This window comes from Pongo pygmaeus, chromosome X (assembly GCF_028885625.2).
Source record: "Pongo pygmaeus isolate AG05252 chromosome X, NHGRI_mPonPyg2-v2.0_pri, whole genome shotgun sequence".
In the NCBI taxonomy this organism is placed as follows: domain Eukaryota; kingdom Metazoa; phylum Chordata; class Mammalia; order Primates; family Hominidae; genus Pongo; species Pongo pygmaeus.
In genome coordinates, this window is record NC_072396.2 from 107,825,848 (window position 1) to 107,852,964 (window position 27,117).

The 27,117-nt window shown below is 44.4% G+C and overlaps 1 long non-coding RNA gene across 1 annotated transcript in view; it reads left to right on the forward strand.

Annotated features, from left to right (window-relative positions):
- The window catches only part of LOC134739067 (uncharacterized), a 40,935-nt gene extending 13,818 nt beyond the window's left edge, over positions 1-27,117 (forward strand). The window contains exon 3 of the long non-coding RNA XR_010125531.1: positions 26,974-27,117. This is a non-coding gene — a long non-coding RNA (uncharacterized LOC134739067). The remainder of the gene's footprint in view (positions 1-26,973) is intronic.

Below are 27,117 nucleotides of genomic sequence, written 5' to 3' on the forward strand. Positions count from 1 at the left end.
TCATTAGCATACAAAAAAGCATCACTTTGGAGATTCTAAGGATTTTAGGAATTGTATAGCCGAGAACAGCAGGAAATGCCAGAAAAGGGTCAGAGAGGGGGTCTTGGCTTTCAAGGGCTGAGGAAGGCCCTTCTTGCCCTCAACAAGAGCATGATCCCCACTGACACCCACCTATGCAGTTTGCCAAAGAGGTTACCTCAGAAGGTTCATCAGCCCATGGCCTAAAGGATTAAGAGAGTTTCAAATTGATGAAAACTCCAGTGTAGAGAAAAGAAGAAAAACAGTTGTGAGCTCCAGGCCAACTTTTGGAGAAGCAAAAAATTAAAAATAGCTGAGCTTTAAAATTTTTTTTTTTTTTTTTTTTTTTGGTGTGGTGGGGGGTGGGTGGAGCTTGAGGAGGGCTGGAGCTGAGCAGGATGCAAGAAACATTTGTTCTGCTTGCTCCAGGAAGAAGTGAGTGTGTGTGAATTCAATTTTTTGGGTCACTGCCCAGAGTGGTCACACACCACCACAGATCAAGGATCCCCTTGCCACCAGAACTCTCTATGCACTGAGCACCTCACCCCTACCCTCTGCCTGCAGTTGTTGCAACTTCCGGTCTTCCTGCTAGTGGCAAATCTGTACGGGTCTGCAGCAACCTCAATTCTTGACTCCTCAGAAGAAAGAATTCGATGGAGGGTCATAAGGCAAAGGGAAAGACTGAGGCAAGTTTTAGAGCAGGAGTGAAAGTTTCTGAAGAAGTTTTAGTGCAGGAACAAAAGGATGCAACGTATACTTGTAAGAGGACCAAGCAGGCGACTTGAGAGGTTCAAATGCATGGTTTGACCTTTGACTTGGGGTTTTATATGTTGGCATGCTTCTGGGGGTTTGCATCTCTTCTTTCTTGATTCTTCCCTTGGGGTGGGCTGTCCACATGTGCACTGGCCTGCCGGCACTTGGGAGGGGCCATATGCACACTATGTTTACTGAAGTTGTAAGCATGCTCACATGAGGCATTCTTTCCTTATCAGTTGAGTCTTTTAGAGTAAGGCCATATACCCGTTAAACTCTGCCATTTTGCCTCTTAGTGCACATGCTTGAACCCACTAGCCCAGCTCCTGAGATCTTATCAGGAAGCTGCTGATCACCAGTTTTAGGTTTTTCTATCTATTGGGAGACATTCCCTGGTGCCAACTGCAACCAATTATTATTTTAGAGAGACAGTTTAACAATCACCTGACCGTCACCTGATGGTCACCTGACATTCCTAGTTTGGGGGGAGCCCTCTCCTGCCCTGCTTATGTCTGACTACCTACTATAACATTTCCAGGGCCTGGGCATGCCTTTTTGCAGGATTCAGTGGCACCAGGTTGGCTCACACTTGAAGAATACACATTTGGTCCTCGTGCATTGAAGGTGGCATTCAACTGGACACTGGCAGTGGAGGGAGGCAGCATACCCTTGGCCCACCTCAGCCACAGTGGTCAGCTCAGAGGACTCCATAGGAGGTTGGAGCTGAGGGCTCGAGTCTGGAAGAGGGACATTACCCATCCCACAAAGGCTTCTAAAGAGGTCCTCAGTAGAGAGGACCTCTTTGAAACTGCCTTTGCAAAAATTTTAACAGTGATAAAATTATGACAGTGAAAGAGATCTTACCTAACCAACTCCATCTTGCCTTTAACCTCCAAACTGCCCTTGATTATTCCTGGGTGTGGGCCAAGCCAACTTTGGTAGAAATTTATAGATTGAATGGTAATAGCCCTTCCCAAACCTAAACTGCCTTTATAAAACTAATACAAGGCCACAATTTTAAGATTATGAAAGGGGCCTGAATTCTGCTAAGATATAGGTGTAGTTAAATGATTAATAGCCATTGTTCCAGAGGTCACAAGATTTGCAACATTGCCAATTGCTCCTGTAAATAACATCACTATTGTGGAACCTAAGACTGGCTTTTTAAGATGTCTTTTCAGACTTTTACATTTCTGACAACTGACTGGATGACTCCACCTGGAACAGCGACTCCTCTGTGGTCCCAACCAGAAGTGGACTCAGCACATGAGGACCATTTTCCACAGCCCTATGATTGTCTCTTGAATATCCGTATCTGTATTCTTCCTATTCCCATTTCCTCTTTAGGCTATAAGGTTTACTGCTATCAGTTTTTCAAAGGGGAGGGGGAGTGGTACAAAAAAGCAGGTTGATAACTGCCAGAGTTCACACAGAACCAAACCATCCTTGAAAAACCTTACCCTTCAAATTTTCAGGGAGGCTGATTAGACTAATAATAAAACTCCAGTCTCCTGTTTAGCTGGCTCTGCATGTATTAAACTTTCTCTACTGCAATTCCCCTGTCTTGATAAATTGGCTGTATCTAGGTAGCAGGCAAGAAGAATGCCTTGGGTAGTGTATTAGTCCATTCTCACATTGCTATGAAGAAATACCTGAGACTGGGTAATTTATAAAGAAAAGAGGCTTCATTGACTCAGTTCTGCATGGCTAGGGAGGCCTCAGGAAACATACAATCACGGTGGAAGGCACCACTTCACAGGGAGGCAGAAGAGAGAATAAGTGCAAGCAGAGGAAATGCCAGATGATTCTAAAACCGTTAGATCTCATGAGACTCACTATTACAAGAATGGAATGAGGGAAACTGTCCCCATGATCTGATTACCTCCACCTGGTCCTGCCCTTGACACATGGGGATTATGGAGATTACAATTCAAGGTGAGATTTGGATGGGGACACAGAGCCAAACCATATCAGGTCGTTATAGCTTCACTTGGGACTTTGACATTTGTCTGGGATAGGATGAGGATGGAGCATGGACTAGTTCCTGAGGGTGAGATAAGGGAAAATGCTGCCAAGAAGACACTGGCCAGGAGGGAACCGGATGCTAGTAATTGAGACAAGAAGCCTGCCAACTCAAGCCAGACCTTGGGCTACTGGGATGTGGGAAGGAATTAAAGAACGAAGATAACAGCAGTATCTATTGGATTTGATGAGGATTAATGCAAGTGAAGCACTTAGTACAGAGCCTAGCACACAGTAAGTACTTAACTAATGGCATCAAGCTGCAAACTCTATCATCTCTGTCTTTTAGAGGCCATAATGCATGTTAGCATAGTGGAGGTTTTGTGTAGTCTCCCAAGTAGCTGGGACTACAGGCGTGTGCCACCACGCCTGGCTAGTTTTTGCATGTTTAGTAGAGATGGGGTTTCTTCATGTTGGTCAGGCTGGTCTCGAACTCCTGACCTCAGGTGATCTGCCCACCTTGGCCTTCCAAAGTACTGGGATTACAGGCATGAGCCACCGTGCTGGCCGAAAAAAAACATTTTTTTTTTTTTTCTTGAGACGGAGTCTCGCTCTGTAACCAAGGCTGGAGTGCAGTGGTGCAATCTCGGCTCACTGCAAGCTCTGCCTCCTGGGTTCACGCCATTCTCCTGCCTCAGCCTCCAGAGTAGCTGGGACTACAGGCGCCTGCCACCATGCCCGGCTAATTTTTTTTGTATTTTTTAGTAGAGACGGTGTTTCACCGTGTTAGCCAGAATGGTCTCGATCTCCTGACCTTGTGATCCACCCCCCCAGCCTCCCAAAGTGCTGGGATTACAGGCATTGAGCCACCGCGCCCTGCCGAAAAAAAATTTTTTTTAAGAGTCAGTGTCTCACTGTATTGCCCAGGTGACAGTGCAGTGGCATACTCCTAGCTCATGGCAGTTTTAAACTCCTGGGATCAAGCAGTCCTGCTTCAGACTCTCAAGTAGCTAAGACTAGAAGTGCATACCACCATGCGTGGCTAAAGAGACACTAAAACAAACAAACAAAACAAAACAAAAACAAAAAACTTTGGTTAACCCAGACTTCCCCAAATATATTTGCCTGCAGATTTTTTTTTTTTTTTTTTTTTTTTACACTAGACCTTTCACCATCCAGTGGAGCTGACAATCTCTGGTCATGCTTTGGGAATCTCCACTCTCCTTCCAGTGAGAGGCTCCAGTAACATTTGTCAGTGCTTTAAAAATGTTTCAATTTGATGTCAATTAATACTTTTTTTTGAGACAAGGTCTGTCTCTGTTGCCCAGGCTGGAGTGCAGTGGCATGATCTCAGCTCACTGCAACCTCTGCCTCCTGGGCTCAAGCCATCCTCCCCTTCAGCTTCCCGAGTAGCTGGGACTACAGGTACGCACCATCATGCCTGGCAAATTTTTGTATTTTTTGTAGAGACAGGGTTTTGCCATGTTGCCCAGGCTGGCCTCGAACTTGTGAGCTCAAGCAATCCACCCACCTTGGCCTCCCAAAGTGCTGGGATTACAGGCATGAACCACTGGGCCTGGCAATACTTTCTTTCCTATTTATTAGCTCCTATTTGGAGAAGTTGAGGGAGGTTCTCTTTAAAAATAGAGACTGTATCATCAGGGCTGCTGGGGAAAGGGAAAGAGGCATTGTATCTTTGTTGGAATTTGGGCTTTCTAAGAGGAGGAGCAGAAATTGTGCTGGTGGTTATGGTGGTTGTGGGATGAACAACAGGATGGATGTCCAGATGGACCAAGTCAGCCCTCTATTCTAATTCCTGGATGAAAGCTTGAAGGATCAAATCTCAAGAACACCAATGATGCTACTGTGCTCCTATATATATAAATAGAGATGGGAGGATGTTCTCTGGATATTTAATAAAGGCCAGCCACGAACAAGGCACCACACTAGGTTTCATGAGCGTCCATGTGAAATCACCAAACAGGCTTTGTGTGAGAAATAAAGCTTTTTAATCACCTGGGTGCAGGCGGGCTGAGTCCGAAAAGAGTCAGAGAAGGGAGATAGGGGTGCGGCTGTTTTATAGGATTTCAGAAGGTAGTGGAAAATTACAGTCAAAGGGGGTTGTTCTCTGGCTGGCTGGGGTGGGGGTCACAAGGTGCTCAGTGGGGGAGCTTTTGAGTCAGGATGAGCCAGGAGAAGGAATTTCACAAGGTAATGTCACCAGCTAAGGCAGGAACCAGCCATTTTCACTTCTTTTGTGATTCTTCTCTTGCTTCGGGCCATCTGGATGTATATATGCAGGCTTGGGCTCAGAAATCTGACATTCCTGTCTTCTTATATTGATAAGAAAAATAAAATAAAATAGTGTTGAAGTGTTGGGGCAGCGAAAACTTTTGGGGGGTGGTATGGAGATATAATGGCGATGTTTCTCAGGGCTGCTTTGAGCAGGATTAGGGGCGGCATGGGAACCTAGAGTGGGAGAGATTAAGCTGAAGGAAGATTTTGTGATAAGGGATGATATTGTGGGGTTGTTAGAAGAAACACTTGTTGTATAGAATGATTGGTGATGGCCTGGGTGCGGTTTTGTATGAATTGAAAAACTAAACGGAAGCCACAAGGTCCAAATAAGAGAAGGAGAAAAACAGGTATTAAAGGACTAAGAATTGGGAGGACCCAAGACATCCAATTAGAGAGTGCCCAAGGAGATTCAGCATAGCCCTGCCAGTAAAGATTATTTATTTACTTTAAGAGGGAGTTAAGAGTGGCGGGCGGTTTGGGGATAGCACCAGGAGATATCAGCTGTGATGGCTTGGAGAAACAGTGTAAACTGGCAGTGTAAACAAGAGCAGGGCATTTATGAGTAGTTGAGAACGGTGAATAGGAGTACGACTAGACAGAAGATAGTAGGGATGACAAGTTTTTGGGGCACAGCCCAAGTTGGGCGGGTGTCTGGAATGATACTGGGGCCTAATAAAAAGGAGTGTCTATACAGGAGCTCAAATGGGCTGTAACCTGTAGCATTCCGAGGACAGTCCTGAATTTTGAGAAGGGAAAGTGGTAAAAGTATTGTCTAGTCATTTTTAAGTTGTTGGCTGAGCTTGGTGAGGTGCGTTTTTAAAAGACCATTAGCCCATTCTACCTTTTCTGAAGATTGAGGATGGTAAGAGGTATGAGGGTTTCACTGAATACCAAGAGCCTGAGAAACTGCTTGGGTGATTTAACTAGTAAAGGCCGGTCTGTTATTGGACTGTATAGAGGTGGGAAGGCCAAACCAAGGAATTATGTCTTACAGAAGGGGAGAAATGACCGCAGTAGCCTTTTCAGACCCTGTGGGAAAGGCCTCTACCCACCCAGACCAAGAGGTATTTTAGTTTCCTGACTCAAAGCATGTGAGTAAAGTCAATTTGCCAGTCCTGGGCAGGGGCAAATCCCCGAGCTTGATGTGTAGGGAAGGGAGGGGGCCTGAACAATTCCTGAGGAGTAGTAGAATAGCAGATGGAACACTGAGAAGTGATTTCCTTGAGGATAGATTTCCATGGTGGAAAGGAAATGAGAGGTTCTAAGAGGCGGGCTAGCGGCTTGTAACCTACATGGAAGAGGCTATGAAATGATGACAGAATAGAATAGGCCTGTGAGGCTGGAAGGAGATATTTTCTTTTTTTCTTTTTCTTTTTTTTTTTTTTAATGAGAGATTTTATTTTATTTTATTTTATTTATTTATTTTTTTGAGACAGAGTCTTGCTCCTGTACCCCATGCTGGAGTGCAGTGGTGTGATCTTGGCTCACTGCAACCTCAGCCTACCGAGTTCAAGCGATTCTCCTGTCTCAGCCTCCCGAGTAGCTGGGATTACAGGCACCCACCAGGAAGGAGATATTTTCCTTGGTCCAAGAACCATTTGCCTTGTGTGGGAAGAGATTGATAGGTGGAAGTTTCAGTGGGGGATGATAGGTGGGAGTGACCAATGAAAAGGAGAAAAACTGGCCATGAGGGATGGAAATTGGAACTCTAGCTGCTTTTTGAGCTACCTCATCAGCATAAGCGTTGCCCTGAGTGATGGGATCTGACGCCTTTTGACCGCCCTTGTAGTGAATGATTCCAGCTTCCTTTGGAAGTAAAGCAGCCTTGAGAAGAGTTTTTACTAAAGAGGAATTAATGATGGAGGACCCTGCGTAGTGAGGAAACCTCTTTCTGCCCTTATAACAGCATGGTGGTGCAGAATATAGAAGGCATATTTAGAGTCAGTATAAATATTGATGCGTAGTCCTTTTGCAAGAGTGAGGGCTCTGGTTAAGGTAATGAGTTCAGCTTTCTGAGAGGTAGTGGAGAGGGGCCGAAAGTATATGCGTCTGATGTGAGGAAGAAAATAGATTTTGGAAGTTATGAGAACTGTAGAGAGTGAGTTGAGCACAGTTTGTGATTTTGAGGGCCTCTAAAAGTATTAAAACAGAGGCAGCTGCCACATGCAGACATGAGGGCTAGGCTAAAACAGTAAGCTCAAGTTGTTTGGATAAAAAGGCCACAGGGCGCGGTCCCGGTCCTTGTGTAAGAATTTTGACCACACAGCCCTGCGCTTTGGCTGTGTGAAATGAAAAAAATGAAAAAAGAGTTGGGATGAGTCAGGGAGAGCTAGTGTGGAAGAACTCTCTAATGCTGTCTTCAAGGAACGGAAAGAGGAGTGGGAAAAGGATTTAGGATCTATGGGGTCAGCTAGGTTTTCTTTTGTGAGTTTATATAATGGTTTTGTTAGGATGGCAAAACCAGGTATCCAAAGGTAAAAGTATCCAACCATGCCCAGGAAGGAAAGGAGTTGTTGTTTTGTAGAAGGGATTGGGGATTGAGAGATCAGTTGGACACGATCGGCAGGGAGAGCACTTGTGTTTTTATGAAGAATTATGCTGAGATAGGTAACAGATTAAGAAATTTGGGCTTGACTGAAGTAATGGGGGCTGTCTGTGAAGCCTTGTGGCAGTACAGCCCAGGTAATTTGCTAAGCCTGATGGGTGTCAGGGTCAGTCCAAGTGAAAGCGAAGAGAGGCTGGGAGGAAGGGTGCAAAGGAATAGTAAAGAAAGCATGTTTTCAATACAGAACAGAATAATGGGTTGTGGAGGGGTTGTGGAGGGAGGTATTGAGGATAGGAGAGTACATGGGTTTGGCACCATGGGGTGGATAGGGAAGACAATTTGGTCGATAAGGTGCAGATCCTGAACTAACCTGTAAGACTTGTCTGGTTTTTGGACAGGTAAAATGGGGGAATTGTAAGGAGAGTTTATAGGCTTTAAAAGGCCATGCTGTAACAGGCGAGTGATAACAGGCTTTACTCCTTTTAAAGCCTGCTGTGGGATGGGATATTGGCATTGAGTGGGGTAAGGGTGATTAGGTTTTAATGGAATGATAAGGGGTGCATGATCGGTCACCAAGGATGGAGTAGAGGTGTCCTATACTTGTGGATTAAGGTGGGGAGATACAAGGGGAGAATGTGAAGGAGGCTTTGAACTGGGGAAAAGGGTGGCAATGAGGTGTGGCTGTAGCGTAGGAATAGTCAGGGAAGCAGATAATTTAGTTAAAATGTCTCGGCCTAATAAGGGAACTGGGCAGGTGGGGATAACTAAAAAAGAGTGCATAAAAGAATACTGTCCAAGTTGGCACCAGAGTTGGGGGGTTTTAAGAGGTTTAGAAGCCTGGCCATCAATAACCACAACAGTCATGGGGCAAGGGAAATAGGCCCTTGAAAAGAAGGTAATGTGGAGTGGGTAGCCTCTGTATTGATTAAGAAGGGGACGGACTTACCCTCCACTGTAAGAGTTACCCAAAGCGTATGTGATGGTCCAGGAAGCTTCTGAAGCGATTGGGCAGCGTCAATCTTCAGCCGCTAAGCTGAGATGATCTGGGAAGGAGTCAGTCAGAGAGCCTTGGGCCAGAGTTCCAGGGGCTCTGGGAGTGGCTGCCGGGTGAGTTGGAGAGTCCAATTTCCAGTGGGTACCTGCACAGATGGGACACAGCTTAGGAGGAATCCTGGGCTGTGGGCATTCCTTGGCCCAGTGGCCAGATTTCCAGCACTTGAAGCAAGTTCCTGGGGGAGGTGGTCCTGGAGGAATGCCTGGCCACTGTGGTTTAGGTGTTTGGAAGTTCCTGTGTGCTGGAGATGTGGCTGGGGTTTCTCCCACAGTGGAGGCAAGGAATTGCAACTCAGAAATATGTTGCTACTTGGCTGGCTCTACTCTATTATTGTACACATTGAAGGTGAGGTTAATTAAGTCCTGTTGTGGGGTTTGAGGGCTGGAATTTAATTTTTGGAGTTTTATTTAATGTTGGGAGTGGATTGGGTAATAAAATGTATATTGAGAATAAGATGGCCCTTGACCTTTTAGGGTCTAGGGCTGTAAAGCATCTCAGGGTTGCTGCCAGACAAGCCATGAACTGGGCTGAGTTTTTATATTTGATGAAAAAGAGCCTAAACGCTAACTGATTTTGGAGAGGTTGGATAAAGAAAAAGGAGCATTAACCTTGACTATGCCTGTAGTTCCAGCTACCAATTTAAGAGGAAATTGCTGGGCAGGTGGGGGAGGGCTAGTCATGTAAGGAAACTGTAAGCCGGACTGGGTGTGAGGAGGGGAGGTGATCAAAAGATTATAGGGTGGGGGAGCGGAGCTGAGGAAGAATTGGGACCTGGCTTGGCCTGATGAGGAGCAGCCTGGGAAGGAGGGCAGAGGTCAGATGGGTCCGTAAAAAAGGAAGATTGGAAAGACTCAGCAACACTTGGTGTTGGGACTGAGGGGACAGGCAGGAGGGAAAGAAGGAAGATTTGGGAGGAGTTGCATTGGGAACAGAGACTAGGGATGGACCAATGTGTAAAAGAATGCCTGGATGTCAGGCACCTCAGACCATTTGCCCATTTTATGACAAGAATTATCTAGATCTTGTAGGATGGAAAAATCGAAAGTGCAGTTTTCTGGCTATTTGGAACCATTGTTGAGTTTGTATTGGGGTTAAGCAGCATGGCAGAAGAAAATAAGGCATTTAGGTTTTAGGTCAGGTGTGAGTTGAAGAGGTTTTAAGTTCTTGAGAACACAGGCTAAGGGAGAAGAAGGAGGAATGGAGGGTGGAAGCCTGCCTATAGTGAAGGAGGCAAGTCCAGAAAAAAGAGAGGGTAGAGACATGGAGAGAAGGGGTGGGGGGTGCTTGCCCCCCAGGAAAGTGGAGACAAAAGAGAGGGTAGCGACATGGAGAGAAGGGGTATGGGGTGCTTGCCCCCCAGGAAAGTGGAGAGAAAAGAGAGGATAGAGACATGGAGAGAAAGGGTGGGGGTGCTTGCCCCCCAAAAAGTGGTGCTTGCCACTAAGGGTGAAGGATCAAGGCAGGTGTCCCCATGGTGATCAGACACCTCTGAAATGTGGGTGAATAATCAAGCAGGCGTCCCCACAGTAATTAAACACCAAGGGAAGACTTTCTTTCCAAGTCCGTGACTGGCGCCGGAGTTTTGGGTTCACGGATAAAACGCGTCTCCTCTGTCTCTACCAGAAAAGGAAAGGAACTGAAATTAAGAGAAGGGAGAAATTGAAGTGTGGCACCAAGATTGAAAGGAGAAAGAGGCTGAGGGATAGTGAGAGAGGTTGGAGAAGAGAGTAAAGAGAGGCTGCTTACCCGATTTAAAATTGGTGAGATGTTCCTTGGGCTGGTTGGCCTGAGGACCAGAGGTTGTAGGTGGATCTTTCTCATGGAGTAAAGAGCAGGAGGACAGGGGATTGATCTTCCAAGGGAGGTACCCCGATTCGAGTCATGGCACCAAATTTCACATGTGTCCATGTGAAGAGACCACCAAACAGGCTTTGTGTGAGCAATAAAGCTTTTTAATCACCTGGCTGCCGGCGGGCTGTGTTTGAAAAGAGAGTCAGTGAAGGGAGATAGGGGTGGGGCTGTTTTATAGGATTTGGGTAGGTAGTGGAAAATTACAGTCAAAGGGGGCTGTTCTCTGGCTGGCTGGGGTGGGGCTCACAAGGTGCTCAGTGGGGGAGCTTTTGAGCCAGGATGAGCCAGGAGAAGGAATCTCACAAGGTAATGTCACCAGCTAAGGCAGGAACCAGCCATTTTCACTTCTTTTGTGATTCTTCACTTGCTTCAGGCCATCTGGATGTATATACGTGCAGGCTTGGGCTCAGAGGCCTAACACTAGGCTAGGGCCTTGTGGGGAGAGGATGTCTTGTGCTTATAGCTCCTACGTGTGGGCTCTGTCCAGCACACATCTCTACCCCTACCAGCCACAGTGCCCTTGAGGGAAGGTTCTGAGTACAATCTCGGACAGCCCATAGCAGCCACTGACTCAGCTGATTCTAAGGAAAAAGGCACTGAATCTGACAGTTTGGAACCTGGCAGCCCCTTCTCAAAACTCCAGACCCTCCTCCTTGGTCCCATCTCACTAGCTTCCTCAGTTTCCTGCCTGGCCCAGGGAAGGAGTCACTCTCATGACACTGTGAACCAAAAGTATCTGAGACAGGTCTCAATAAATTTAGAAAGTTTATTTTGCCAAGGTTAAGTTCATGCCTGTGACACAGCCTTAGGAGTTCTGACAACATGTTTTCAAGGTGGTTGGGGCACAGCTTGGTTTTATACTACATTTTAGGGAGACATGAGATATCAATGAATATATGTAAGATGTACATTAGTTCAGTCCAGAAAGGCCGGGCTACTCGAACTCAAAGAAGGGGGCTTCTAGGTCATAGGTAGATAAAAGAAAAATGGTTGCATTCTTTTGAGTCTCTCATTAGTCTTTCACTGAATACACAATTTACATGTGAGAGGTGGATAGAGGAATAATCACTTATGCCTTAGTATGGCTTAGTGAATCTGCATTTTTACATAAACAATAAGGCAGAGGACGTGATCAGATATGCATTTGTCTCTGGTGAGTGGAGCTATAACTTTGAGTTCTGTCTGTTTTCTGATACCTATGAAGATAAGCTATCAGTTTACATTACCAAGGTGAAATTAAACAGAGCTGTTTTAGGGTAAAGATCTTGAATCCCACAAGAAATTTCCTTGTGACAAATTATGAGGGAGGTATGTAGCTTTTTATCTTTGTAGCTATCTTACTTAGGAATAAAATGGGAGGCAGGTTTGCTTGACGTAGTTCCCAGCTTGACTCTTCCCCGGGCTTAGTGACTTTGGGGTCCTGAGATTTATTTTCCTTTCACAACACCTTAAGGCAGGGGCTGAGAGCAGCTTTAGCTCTACTTTTACTGATACAAGCTACCAACTGCTCAGCAAGCCACCCCAAATGAATGCATAATTCAAATAAAGTAGCCTTAAACAAATGCAGCCTCCAGGCACACTCCCTTTTTCCCCTAAGACACATTTCAGATAGCTGTCCCTAAGCCCCTGCTGCATAAAATGCCTAAAACTTTGTTGCCCTCCTCCTTCCCTACTTTGTTCCTCTCCTCCTTCCATTTCTCTCACCTCCCCAGCCCTGGAGACCTTCTTGTCTGGTCTTTATCCTAGAGCTGACATGCCTAGGTCAATGAATGCTTACATTTTTTTTTTTTTTTTTTTTTTTTTTGAGATGGAGTCTTGCTCTGTCGCCCAGGCTGGAGTGCAGTGGTGCGATCCCAGCTCACTGCAAAGTCTGCCTCCCAGGTTCAAGCAATTCTCTGCCTCAGCCTCCTAAGTAGCTGGGATTACAGGCATCCGCCACCACACCCGGCTAATTTTTGTGTTTTTAGTAGAGACGGGGTTTCACCATGTTGGCCAGGATGGTCTCAAACTCCTGACCTCGTGATCCACCCGCCTCAGCCTCCCAAAGTGCTGGGATTACAGGAGTGAGCCACTGCCCCCGACCCGAATGCTTACAGTTTTCATCTAAGGTCTCTTATGCCTGTGCTTCATGCCCACATCAGCCAGCATATCTACCCTCTGCCCCCAAGAGTACTTCTTTTAGCATCTCAACACTTGGTCCCAGATGAGAAGGAAACAAGAGAAGGCAGGAGACAGTCTCAGTAGGGGAGGCTGAGGTAAGCTTCCCAGAGTAGAAGCCATATGTTGTACCCCTTCTGAACCCCTTCCTGCTCCTCTTGTGTCCAGCACATGGTGGGCAGGAGGCTGATGGCAGTAAGAATCCACTCCATCTTTGCTGGGTGACTGATGGCGGTTTTCCACTGTCAGCACTAAACAGTCAGAAGCTCTGCAGAGGCAACTTGGGCCCCTTTCTTCACGCTCCCTTGAAACTCCTGTGCTGAGCTAGCAGCAGCCTCACCATAGCCTGCCAAGTTCTCAGCTCTGTTAGGGCCAGCCTGGAAGGGACCTGAAGAAAGAGATTCTGCCTGTTTTTGTTCTGTGCAGATATGGTCGGGGTGATTCTAGTAACCAGGCACAGCTCCAGACACACACACACACACACACACACAGACACACAGAGTTAAATGAGCAACTATAGTGTGCCAGGTAAATGAGAGCAAAGTGGCCAAGGATAATCGTGGAAGGGATGATATGCCAATATGTCAACTAATAGTAAGATGCAGACTGTTGGAAAATGAAATTTTCTTTAGAGGAATAGCCAGGAACGTAATAGAATCCCCCTTTAACCACTCTTTTAAGGGCAGTGTGGCACACTGCAAAAAGCAAGTCCTAGTTCTTGTATGGTTTCTCAGCTGACTAGCTGATCAGTCTTGGGAATGTTAAATTCTGAGCCTCACTTTTATTATCTGTAAAATGGGGGTGACCATCATTTCTTTCTTGTGGGATAAAAGTGAGATAATAAATTGCAGTAAGGGAGAGTGCACACTATGAGGAATCGGGGAACCTCAGTAAGACAGTGTTAGGAATGACTTATAGGATTTGGATTTAAGTGATTTTGGGGAGGGTCTAAGGAAGTGGGGCTTTACTCTTGATTGGATGCTGTCAGGAAGCAGGGTAGTTCTATAATTGGGTATTTCAATAAGTGTTATCTATCAGGAGGGATGATTAGAGCAAAGATAAAGATGTAATTAAAGAAGCAGCAGCCATTCATATTCCCCAGAATAGAGGGAAGTTTGATCACGTTTATGGTTTAAACACTGTTTATGTTTTATCTGTGTTCAGATCTGATTACACAGTGGTGTTGTTATGGCTTAATCCATCATGGCCACAGAGTGGCCTTGTATGATGTTGATATTCTGTGAAATTGTTTAGCAGTAGAACAGTAAGTCCCAACTGATAGGGCCAGGCCAAGTCCTAGCTGACAGGGGCTGCTTGTTTCTTTCTTAGTGCCTCCCTTATAGCCAAGGGCCGACAAAGTCAAGCTGCAGATAATTAATCAATGATATACAGGTTTTCACCATTGCCAAGATTTTGCTGATCAAGAGGTTGTTTAGAGAATGTAATCTGGGCCTTGCATGGTGACTCACGCCTGTAATCCCAGCATTTTGGAAGGCCGAGGCAGGCAGATTGCTTGAGCTCAGGAGTTTGAGACCAGCCTGGGCATCTCAACAAAAATACAAAAAATTAGCCGAGCGTGGTGGCTTGTGCCTGTAGTCTCAGCCACTTGGGAGGCTGGGGTGGGAGGATCCCATGGGCCTGGTAGGCAGAGGTTGCAGTGAGCTGAGATCACGCTGCTGCACTCCAGCCTAGGTGACAGAGTGAGACCCTGTCTTGGGGGGGGAAAAAAAAAAAGAGATGTAATTTGTAGTAGGACTAGAATAAGTCTGTTCTGCTCATTATGTTGCAGGATGAGTTGTTGCCTACTCTAATAAGACGATGTTTGTGCAGTAGCACTTGAAACTTTGGCAGGACACATAAGCCAACTGTACTACTAACAATTATAAAAAAAAAAATGATTATTAGTCCAGGAAACAAACGGCTTTATTTTTCAGCTGTTCTACTTACCTCGTAGTATATAGGTGCAGCAAGAAGTATTTGGTATAGCATAAAATTCCCCTTGGCTAGTTAAGAGGAAATCAAGGGTAATGTGGTTGTCCATAACAATCCTAGCTACTAAATTTAGAATAGTTTATTGGGCTTTGGGATTAAAAGTTACGTTATTTAGGAGTTTTGCTAGGGTCAGAAACACATTTTGAACTATTTTTGCAGTTGTATTATTTCTAATGTGGGAATCGTTGCTCGCATAGTATGCATGAAGAGGCAATCTAGGAGTTCTCCAAAGTAGCCTTTGTGTGCCTCATTTTGGAGGTAATTGAGCAATTTTGGAATAATTTGAAAAAGTGTTTTTAGAGAAACATCAACCTCTGAAGGAGTGGTAATTTTAAATACCTGAAAGTCTAAAAACTATGCTAAACCTGCAGCCTAAGTTAGGGTGTGACATTGACACCTGATGTCCACATATGAAGTAGTACCCTAGTAGGACGCAGACTGTATTGGTAGCAAAAGTATTATTAGCATTTATGACAAGAAGAGTGAGCCCATTTTGCATTCCTCAAAGTTGACAGGTTTTTTTAGTAAACAGTTTTTGCAAAGCAGGCTGGTGTCTCTGAAGGTCTGTGTAGGGTATGGGGAATTCTCTAACAGAAATAAGCAATGTAGGTTGTTTTTTCTTCAAGTCAATGAAGAAGCATGGCTGAGTTTAGAGTGTCACAGCAACAGACAGTGTGAAGGGGAAAACAATAATATTTCCTAGGAGGTTAGGCAATATGCTAAAAAGTGTTGAGCAGTTTTTGTCAATAGAAGAGTTTGCACAGCACGGGTAACCATTACATTTAGTGGAGCTCTAGAACTAAGCTAAAGTTTTTACATGTTTTGCTATTACTGTTACAGCTTTTAGACAAAATAGCTATGCCTGAGCTACTGGATCTAATGAAAGCCTGAAAAAAGCAATATACCTCTGACCATTCTCATGAGAGTAAGTTAGTACTCTTAGCACCTACCCAGAAACTTTATGAACAAAACAAGGGAAAGGGGCTTGTGAATCTGAAATCTTGGAAAAAATCTTTTGGTAGACAGGTATTATATCAGTTGTTGTGCTTAAATATGATTATGTTTTCTTAACTTGAAAAGTATTTAATCATTGAAAGACATTTATATTTCCATCTTTCACTTATCTCCAGAAGATAAATTCTATTTTTAATCTGTCAGGTTATTTTATACTAAATTTGATAGACAAAGTTTTCATAACAGTTTGACTTAATTAAAAGTTGGAAAAATTTACAGAAGCCTAATTATTCTTATTGCCCTTTCTTTAATAGGGTGAAAGGGCAAATTTTTGTGTCATTTCATGGCTATTTTAGGAAACCCAAATATAGTTTAGGCATAAAAGACATCTTAATAGTTGTATTATTCTGCATTTGGGAAAGGCAAAATTAATAGTTGTTAGAAAGGACAAGGTATAAGTCATAAATATCTAAAGTAAGAAATATTTGTATTCAACATTGTAAAATCACTAAGCAATAAGCAATGGCTATTGGGAAATTAGCTTTTTGTTTAAAATACTCTTATAAATAAACGTCTTTAGAATATTTTGCAAAACTCTGAGAATTAACAATAATTTGGTGACAAAAAGAAACCTCTACTAGCCTGGGCATGAAATAATTTAGTCATTCTGAGATGGAGCAGGGATCCCTCTTAGGGACCTGCAGGCCCCCAAGCATGGAAATAAACAAAAGTCTTGGGTTCCTTTGAGGGAAATTCCAGGCACTTAGTTAGTAAATAAGCAACTTAATAAACAGGAAGGTAATATAATAGTAGCTTAAAACAATAGTCAGGGAAGTTGGAATCACAGGATGTTTGATTCCCCTATAGAAACTAAGGATAACATCTTAAGGTATGTCCTTCAGTTGTTTTTCAGAAACTTGGACCCCCACCAAACGGATCCACTGACACGCAGATCTCAGATAGGGAGGAACTGAGAACTGAATTCTGCTGTTGTTGTTTTACATTTCTTCCTGAGGGGCCTGGAGGAGGTCACACCCAAAAGCCAGAGCTAATATTCTTTTCTGTTGATTCCCCCCACCCCCATTTTTTTAAAACAAGGTTTCACTCTGTGGCCCAGGCTGGAGTGCTGTGGCATGATCATGGCTCACTCTAGCCTCGACCTCCAAGGCTCAAGTGATCCTCCCACCTCAGCCTCCCGAGTGGCTGGGAAGACAGGCATGCGCCACCACGCCCAGCTAATTTAAAAAATTTTTTTGTAGAGGTAGTCTCACTATGTTGCCCAGGCTGGCTGACACCACATTTTTAGACAAGGCTTCATCTCCTTGACCAATTGCAAATCAGAAAATCTTTGAATCCATCTGTGGGCCCCTGCTTCGAGATGTCTTGTGTTTTAAGGTCAGACCAATATGTAGCCTTCATGTATTGATTTATGACTTTTGCCTGTAAATTCTGCGACCCCCCTTTAAAAATCCTTACCTGTAAGCTATTCTGGAATTCTGGTTTTAAGCATTAGATTCCCAATTCTCCTTGCTTGGTACCCTGTAATAAAGGCCTCTCTTTCCATGCAATCCCAATGTCAGTGTTTGGACTTACTGCATAGGGCAGGTGGACTTAAGTTCGGTTTGGTAACAATTTCACATAAAAAATCTCAAATTCTAATTTTACTCTTTTAACACATTATTAATATAACAATTTGTAAAAGATTTATTAATATACTTTATATGTATGCCTTTATGCATATGTAGATATATAAATATAAAAAGAGGTTATCATCTAAAGCTTGTAACTAGCTTTAAACAGAATTACCTTATCGGTATGTTAAATAAAATAATATGTATCTTACTAATCATGTGAATAAACTATAACAACTTTCTTAATAAGGTGAATAAAAATAATAGTCATTATCTTACATACATATTTATATTTCTCTGTAGTTGTTATATCTACTATAGCTATTTTTATTATTATTTTTAATTAACCAACTTTTTTCAGATACAAGAGAAAACTAGAGAACAGAAAAGTAAAAATTATTTGGCTTTTTTCCTCCACAATTAGTTAATATAATTTTACGGCTTTAGGAGGCAAAATGTATACAAAATATTATCCAGAGGCTTTTGTATGTTTTGTTAGTTGATAGTCATTAAAACAAACAAACAAACCTATGTGTCTGTTTTTTCTTTTTCTTTTTGAAAGTGTCCAGACATCCAAAGACTATTTACAGTTAATTTAGGTCTAAGGTCCTTTAAAAATTTATTTATCTATTTTAGAGATGAGCATCTTACTCTGTTCCTCAGGCTGGAGTGCAATCATAGCTCACTGTAACCTTGAACTCCTGGGCTCAAGCAATCCTCCTGCCTTAGCCTCCCAAGTAGCTGGGACCAGAGGTGCATGCCACTGTGCCCAGCTAATTTTTCACTTTTTGTAGAGACCGGGGCCTTACTGTGTTGCCCAGGATGATCTCGAACTCCTAGACTCAAGAGATCCTCCTGCCTTGGCCTCCTGAAGTGCTGAGATTACAGGCGTGAGCCACGACACCCAGCCTGTTTTTTTTTTTTTTTTTAATAGAAATCAGGAAAGAAGGCCAGGCGCGGTGACTGAAGCCTGTAATCCCAGCACTTTGGGAGGCTGAGGAGGGCAGATCACTTGAAATAAGGAGTTCAAGACCATCCTGGCCAACATGGTGAAACCCTGTCTCTACTAAAAATATAAAAATTAGCCGGGCATCTAAAAGTCTTCAGAGGCTGGATGATACTCAAGCTCATTTCTCTCAGCCATTGTACTTTCCTCCCCAGAGGTCCAGCAACTGAACCAGGCACAAGTAAACTTCTTATTTACCAATATTAGAGTTCCAGAATGGTGTTCTACAAAGTAACAAGCAGCTAACTGGTTTATCTGCAGAATAAGCATCCCTCTCTCTCTTGCTGATATTAGTGTGAGTAGTCTCTGCATCTAGTAAGCTCTTTGACACCTGGCATTATTAAGGAATGGAGTGTCTAGTTAATCAAACAGTGTAATTAATGTAGAGCTACCATATAAACCATATGTATGAAATGCGAAATTTCCAAGTCGTGAATATGATAATATAAATTCTGACTAATACTGTCTCTATACTATCTTATTTCCATCAATGGTACCATCACTCTTGCAGCCACGTAGATTTTCTTTTTCTGCTTCATTCCCTTAACTCATTCATCCTTACTTTGTAAAATTTTTTGGCACTCTTCCTTTTCTACTCTCCTTGCACATCTTTTCTTTTCCTTTCTTCACACTACCACGACCCCAGTTCATGCCCTAATCACACTGGGTGGAGCCCATTATATGAACCTCTGAACTGCATCCTCTATCTGATACTGGCTCATTCACTTTTCTTCTCAGCGTAGACACACACAACTATTAGACTGGTGCAAAAGTAAGCCATAATAGTCATAATAGCCAAGACCGCGATTACAAATTACTTTCAATGGCCAATACTGTGCTTATTTTTTCACTTAATACAACATTAATCTCCAAAATGGTAATTTTTATTGTTATTTACCTGCTCCAAAATCTTCAATTGCTTCCAATTGCCAATCAAATAACATTCAAAAAGATTAAAGGACCTCTGCAATTGATATCCTGTTTACTCCAATTCTCTATTTCTCTATGCAAATGTCCATTCTTCTATGCAAATTGTTACTGCAATCTCATCTGTTCATTCCCCCCATGCCATAGGTGCTTTGCATCAACCCCTGCATCTAAAATTCCCCTCTTCCTTATTCAGTTAGATAAATTCTATCACTCCTCAAGATCTTGCTTAAGTCTCACTTCCTCTATGACGTGTTCCCTGGCTAGCTTAGCTCTCTCTGAACACCCAGATAACTCACTACCAGGACAACTCACCTCACTCTTATTTATAACTTGCAGTTACTTCTCTACTCTTGTGAACCCAGCTTCTTCCTCTGCTTTTTATTGCTTTAGATATCCTTGCATCCCTCATGTCATATTGCACGTTGTGCTTTCATATATCACATTAAATATTGATTGAGTATAGTTTAATCTTTCATATATCAGAAGGCACTTCAGAATTCTAGAAGGCCCCTAAGACAGTTTTGAATGCTAATTCTCATTATTCTGTTTATGGAGAAATACTAGTCAATAGAGAATGTTGATATCAGAGTCTTTCACATATGGTTCATGCAAATTCTTTAGGCAGGGTTCAAGCGCATCAGTTTGGTGGAAGAAAGAGTGAATGTATGAATGAATAAATGAATGAATGAATAAAATGTACAATTAAAGAAAAAAGAAAAATTAGCCGGGCGTGATGGGCGCGCCCGTGGTCCCAGCTATTCAGGAGGCAGAGGCACGAGAATCACTTAAACCCGGGAGGTGGAGGTTGCAGTGAGTTGAGATCGCACTACTGCACTCCAGCCTGGGTGACAGAGAGAGACTTCGATTCAAAAAAAAAAAAAAAAAGAAAGAAAGAAAAGAAAAAGAAATCGAAAGGTAGTGGCCATAAAAGATGAACTGAAATCAGAAGTTCCTTAGGAGCCCAAATTCAGAACCATATGGAATTCTGAGCCCTCTCAGAATTCTCAGAAATCTTGAGGAAGACACTGGACTTCCTTGGTAAGGGATAAGATGGAACTTGAACTAATTATATTTGAACTGGAATAGACAGGATGACACTCTGCTGACATTTGGCTTACTTGTGCACTTAGGGCAGGGCAAGCACAGGGTAGGTGCTCAATGTTAGTTGTGTCTGAATTTTCATTTTGTTAACATCTGTAATATTCCTTCCAGAGGAGGCTGTAAGCTCTCTCAGAACAAGGGTTGCATCCGGAAACCATCCCATTTCTCTGTATTCCCCTCGATGTCTGGCAAAGTGCTAGATACAGGATAAGGAGAGAAAAGAAAAGACAAAGGTCAGCAACTAAGTAATTTTTTTTTTTGAGAGAGGGTCTCACTTTTTTGCCCAGGCTGGAGTGCAGTGGCACAATGAGGGCTCACTGCAACCTTGACCTCTCGGGCTCAAGTGATCCTCCCACATCAGCTTCTGAGTAGCTGGGACTACAGGCATGCACCACGATGCCCAGCTAATCTTTAAATTTTTTGTAGAGACAGGGGTCTCACTATGTTGCCCAGGTTGGTCTTGAACTCCTGGCCTTAAGAGATCCTCCTCCCTTAGGCTTCCCAAAGTGTTGGGATTACAGGTGTGAGCCACTGTGCCTGGTAGCCTCTAAGTATTAACAGGGAATTGCCATTTACTGTGCTATGTCCCAGGCTGAAGGGGGATATGAACCCAATTGGACTACCTACAAAGCCTAAACTCCTAACCATTATGGATTATGAATCCTGCTTCAGGACCCATCTCATCTTGCCTTGCCCCAAATGATCCTCCCCAGAAAAAAGCATGACTGGGGTGCCCAGGGCAGGCCCACAAGATGAAGAGATTGAGGGCTGAGATGCAGAGAAGAAGGTGTGTCCATAGGGAACATGATTTCCTGCGTGAGATTTCCCTAGCCCTTCTCCTGGCTCACACCCCAAAAGCCGGCTTGTCTTGCCACGGCAGACTGCCCTTGCCTGTAGGGCTGCCAGATTCACTAATAAAAATACAAGGCATTCAGTTAAATTAGACTTTCAGACAAACAATGAGCAATTTCTCAGTATAAGTATGACCCATCCAGTATTTCGGACATACTTATATGATTATTCATTGTTTATCTGAAAGTCAAATTTAATTGAGTTGAGCATCATGTGTTTTATCTGAAACCCTACTTGCCTGGGCATGATATTTCAAAGAGCAGAGGAATGGGGGGCTTTGGGGATTTCTCATTTAGTGATTTCAGCAAGGGGAACCTAACACCTGCTTTTGTTGTTGGCAGCCCTTGAGGCAACTGCTTCAAGCACAATGCTTAAGGCAGTGTTTCAGTGCTGGTGTAGGCTGACCAACTTGTTCTGGTTTTCCCAGGCAGTACCCATTTTTAGCACTAAAAGTCCCACATCTTGGGATCTCTTCGTTCCTGGCAAACCGGGATGATTGGTGATTGGTCACCCTAGTGATAGACATACCCAGAGGTGCTGGAGATGTTAGAAGACAACAAATACACAAAGAAACTGCTAGGTGTGTCTCAAAGAGTCTCAACGTTTCTTCCAAGCACATACCCTTGGCTCCATTTTAAAGATAGGCAGGTTCAGGGGAAGTACAGGTATCCTGGATCTGAAAGGTGTTGGTTCTAGAGATCACTAAAGTTCAGCCTCTATTTTTTAAATGCTTATCAAACATTTGCAGAGATACTCTGTCACCCCATCTGGTGATTATTATTATTGTTATTATACTTGAGCATAGGCACTATGGTAAGAATTTTATATTCAGTATCTTGTGTAATCTTTGTTTTTTTTTTTTTTTTTGAGATAGAGTCACTCTGTCACCCAGGCTGGAGCGCAGTGGCACCATCTCGCCTCACTGCAACCTCTGCCTTCTGGGTTCAAGCGATTCTTGTGCCTCAACCTCCCGAGTAGCTGGAATTACAGCCATGCGCCACCATGCCTGGCTAATTTTTACAGTTTTAGTAGAGACAGGGTTTTGCCATGTTGACTAGGCTGATCTTGAATGCTCGACCTCAAGTGATCCTCCTGCTTCAGCCTCCCAAAGTGCTAGGATTACAGGCGTGAGCCACCACATTCGGCCTTGTGTAATCTTTTTAATAACTCTGTGAAGTCACCACTATTATTATTCCTTTTTTTTTTTTTTTTTTTGAGACAGAGTTTCGCTCTTGTTGCCCAGGCTGGAGTGCAATGGTGCAATCTCAGCTCACTGCAATCTCCGCCTCCTGGGTTCAAGCGATTCTCCTGCCTCAGCCTCCCAAGTAGCTGGGATTATAAGCATATGCCACCACGCCTGGCTAATTTTGTATTTTTAGTAGAGACGGGGTTTCTCCATGTTGGTCAGGCTGTTCTCGAACTCCCAGCCTTAGGTGACCCGTCCGCCTCAGCATCCCAAAGTGCTGGGATTACAAGCGTGAGCCACCGCGCCCGGCTATTATTCCTTTTTTAGAGATGAAAAAATGAAGACTCAGAGAAGTTAAATCATTGCACAAAGTCACGGAGCTGGTATTTGGTGGAGCCGATATCAAGCCCAGTTGTGCCTGACTTTAGAGTCTATCTTATTAACTACTATATTCCACTGCTCATAGAGAGCCCCGATCATCTGGAAGGCCCACTTAATGTCTAGCTAAAATTCTTCATGCTGCAATTCTAACAACTTCCCTCTTGCTCAGTTATAAGTTATCAGTGGAGGAGGATAGTTACTTCCAGGAAGCCCAGGAATAACCATTCTCTCCAAACCCAGCTCTCACTAGGAGATCCAGCTCCACCTCAGTATCCACTAGCCACCTCCATGTTACCCCTTTTGAGGACATTTGAGGACAGCTGAACAGCTCCTGCCCCCCATAATGGAGAGCTCTATTGGCTCTTCAGGCTTGTAGCTTAGGTTTAGTGGCTCTCTCTAAACCCAGCTCCTTGGAAGGGGTCTCTTGGGCAAAGAACTGAATGGACCTTCTGTGGATGGGCAGCAGCAGTAGAGCCAGGGTGGAGAGGACATCCCAGTGAGGGTTTGCTTTTCTTTTGAAGGTTTCTGCTGTGAGGAAGGAGAAGAGGCTACAGGGAGCTGCTGCCACTGTACCCTTTGAAACCCTTCCAAGAACTGCTGGATTCAGCCTGTGGAAATAATTGCAGTGCTTTAGAAATTTTGAAGGATTTTCAAGGATAACCCAAGGAGCATGTAAAACCCTCTTTGGAGGGTCCTTAGGGGGAATCACTTCTTAGACTTTATGGTTTTGGACTAATTGTGCTTAAAAAAAGAAACCATTTTTCTCTTGAGTGCCAGGGTGTGCACAGCCTAGGGAAGGGCAGGCCAGGATGCAGGATGCATTAACCCCTGCCTACTGTGGGGGCTGGAGGTAGGCAACAGCTCAGCAGAGCCTGCAGACAGCCTCAGCTCCAGGTCCCAGTGCCTGTCATGAACTTCTGGCTATCACAGAGAAAATCCCATAGCAACAGAGTTCCTCAGGAAGGAATATTTGAAGGGTGGGGGCTCCCCAAGGTCCAAAGAGCCTGCTCCTTCCTGCTTAAAGGCAGGAGGAGGCAGCAAGTCTCTTCCCTCCGTGTGCCAGTATATAGGCTGTCACTTGGGCGCATGACGGTGGGGAGATCAGCTGCCCAGGCCTCCTCCTGGGCTTGACCAGGACTGGGGAGGAGGCAGCGGGGATGGCAAGCCTCAGGTAAGAGGCAGGGACGGGGCAGGTCGCTGTGTGGGGTATTTGCTCTAAGCTCCAGCAACATAATCTGTGCTTACTTGGGAATGTGCAACTCTCATCAGGGAGCACCGAGGTTCCCCTTCTTCCCCATCTTGACTGCTGGCACAGTTTCCCAAGGAAGGTACTCCAGCCTCAATGTTAGATAATCTGCTCCATAGGAGCCCAGCTTTGGGTTGAAGTGTCACCCACAGCCCAGAGTGATACCTTTCCAACAGTCAAGCAACCAGAGATGAAGGGGTTGGCCTGGTTTCCCTGAAAGGGACAACATATGATGGTGATGATGATCATGATGATGATGATGTTGGAGGGAGTGGAATCACATCTCTAAAAGGCTGCTCTGGGCAGTGGCTTTGAAAGAAGGAGGCCTGGGCAGCTGCCAGAGCCTGGGCCTTCAGAGACAGATATAGTTCTCAGTCTTTGTGGGGTCAGTAGATGGGCAAGGAGGGGGCTTATTCCCCTGGAAGGCTGCCTCTTGAGTGGAGGACCTTTCTGGCTTTCAAGGGCTCATGTGTTGCCTTCCCACAGGGAGCAAAGCAAGAGCAGCAACTCCTCTTCACCATCCAGCTGTGCCTCCAGAGAGGTTCCTAGGAGTCTTCTCCTCAGGCTAGGGGCAACCTATATTTCACAATAGATCAGTGTTTCAGAGAGACACAGGCAGAAGGGGGTAGGCAGAGTGGATGTTTGCGTGAGGACAGCGGAGGCTAGCTAACCTGCCATGGCGACGGTGTCACTCTCATGATCCACCTGAGGTCAGTGGATTATGAGAGTAGACTCTGAGGGACCTGCGGACTTCTGTCACTCAACCCAGCCTGAAGGACTTTTCAAATGAGATTTTCAATAGAATAAGTCAGAAATGCATAAAATGACAAATTCCAACCATACTAAAGGGCATGGAGTGAAAAGTCTCCCTCCCACTCCACACCCCCAATTCCCTTCCCCAGAGGCAATCACTCTTACTAGGCTATAGGCATCCTTATAGAAACATCAGAGATTTCTCTTGGAAATATATATATATTTTTGCTTCCCTCCCTACCTCCCTCCCTCCCACCTTGTCTCTCTCTCTCTTTCTTTTTCTTTTCTTTTCTTTTTTTTTTTCTTTTCAGAGCCTCCCTCTGTAGCCCAGGCTGAAATGCAGTGGCACGATCATGGCTCACTGCAACCTCAACCTTCTGAGCTCAAGCCATCCTCCCACTTCAGCCTCCCAAGTAGCTGGGGACACAGGCATGTGCCACCATGCTCAGCTCTAATTTTTAATTTTTTTTTGTAGAGACAGGTTCTGACTGTATTTCCCAGGCTGGTCTCAAACTCCTGGACTCAAGCAATCCACCAGCCTTGACCTCCCAAAGTGCTGGGATTATATGTGTGAGCCACTGTGCCCACTCTTTTTTTTCCTTCTGGATCAGCCTGAAGCATAATTCTGATGGCTTCTCTTTTCTGTTCAATTATGCACAAAGTAGAGAAAATAGTATAGTAAACCTCCATGTACCCATCTCCTAATAATTAGCAGTATTTGACCAATGTTATTTCATCTAACCTTGTTAAACTAAAATTTTCTGGAGTGAGAAAACCCCAGGTATCATAACATTTTACCTATAAATATTTCTCTATTCATATCTAGTGGATAATGACCCTTTTAAAAACATAATCACCAAGTTATTATCACACCTAAGAAATAGAACAAAAAGTCCTTAATATCCTCTAATCTTCACTGACTTTTGCTGACTAATTTGGAACCCCACTGATCCTACAAACTGCAGGAAGTTTGCCTCTGCCCTGAGTTTCAAATAGGGGCCTCCTACTTAACCTGAGAAGTGTAGAAGGTTGAAAACTTGGGCTACAGCAGTCCGAAGCCTGTCCATCCTCCCCACAGCCCCCGGCTGTTGTTGCTCAGGGCAAAGGCTCTCTATTCACACATTTTTTCACAGCAGAACAACCTCACAAGCAACTTCCAAGCAATAAGAGTCTGGAGACAGGCATTCTCTAGAGATGGCTCTGGTCTTTGCTTGCTAGGTACCATTGGGAAAGTTGTCTCAGTATCCCATCAGTCAAATTGAACAAATAAGATTGGTTCCCCAGAAATAATACTAGTTTTATTTCTACTTTGCTCAAAATCACATCAAACAAGCATCCTCCCTGCAGGGGCAATCCTGCAAAAGCTGGCCAAGTTTTTATGGTGGTGGAGGTGGGTTCTGTGGACAGCTTGTTTCTTCACATTGCTAGTAGCTATGTGGTGCTCCTCAGGCATTCTTTAGCTGAGATTTTTCATGTGATTATTTTGGCTTCCAGGCTACTCTTTACTCCATCCCAAGCCACGGGCATCTCCCCCTCACAAATACACCCCATGGCCTGCCCCTATCCATTCTCGCACTGTTCCTTGAACCTTCAGGAAAGGCAGACGATCACCCTCCACTCTCTACCCCTGTCTGCCAGCTCAGAGTATGTGACATCTCTGGCGCTCAGCCCTCAGTTCTCTCGGCCAGAAAGGCATAGTCTAGCCAATCGGCATGAAGTTGGGTGTGGAAAGTTCTAGCCACAAGTACATAGGACATAATATACTGCCTGCCTGCCAGCCAGCCAGTCTTCTATGCCAGGGCTAGGAAAGCTGTAAGATGCAGCCACTTGCCTTCCAAAATTTGGTCTGGGAAGACATTATCCTGGGAATGAGAAGCAAAGCCTCAGCTCTAGAAGCCCAAATAATAGCAGATGACCCCAGGCTCTCACTGGTACTGTGCCTTCTCTCTTCCCCTTTATGTTCTTCTCTGTGCTCAGGGAGAAGTGGGCCACTAGATTGGGCACTTGATCCCTTATCTAGTTTTTTCTGGGAGAAATTCACCGGACTTCTCTGAGTTTCAGAGTTCAGTCTACACAATGGAGCAAGGAGAACCCACTTGATCTGTGGCCTTCAATAATCTGATACTATGGGATCATAGAGCAGAGAGTGGAGGTAATATCCAAGTGTTTTCGAGTTATTTGCAAGAAAGCTGCACAGTCAAACCAAGCTATGATCAAGGGGGCCCAGATTCTCTGAGGTACCATGAGAATTGCATGAAGCAAACTGTTTACGAGTTTTATACAATCCTGCATTGTTCCCACAGGCACCCAGTACAGGCAGCAGGCTGCCACCAAGAAGGCTGGCAGTGCCCTCTTGAGGAATCCCTTGGCAGTGCCAGGAGCCCAGCTGGACTCGAGAATATTTTGCCAAGGGCACCCAGCAGAACCAATGGAAGCAGAATCACAGA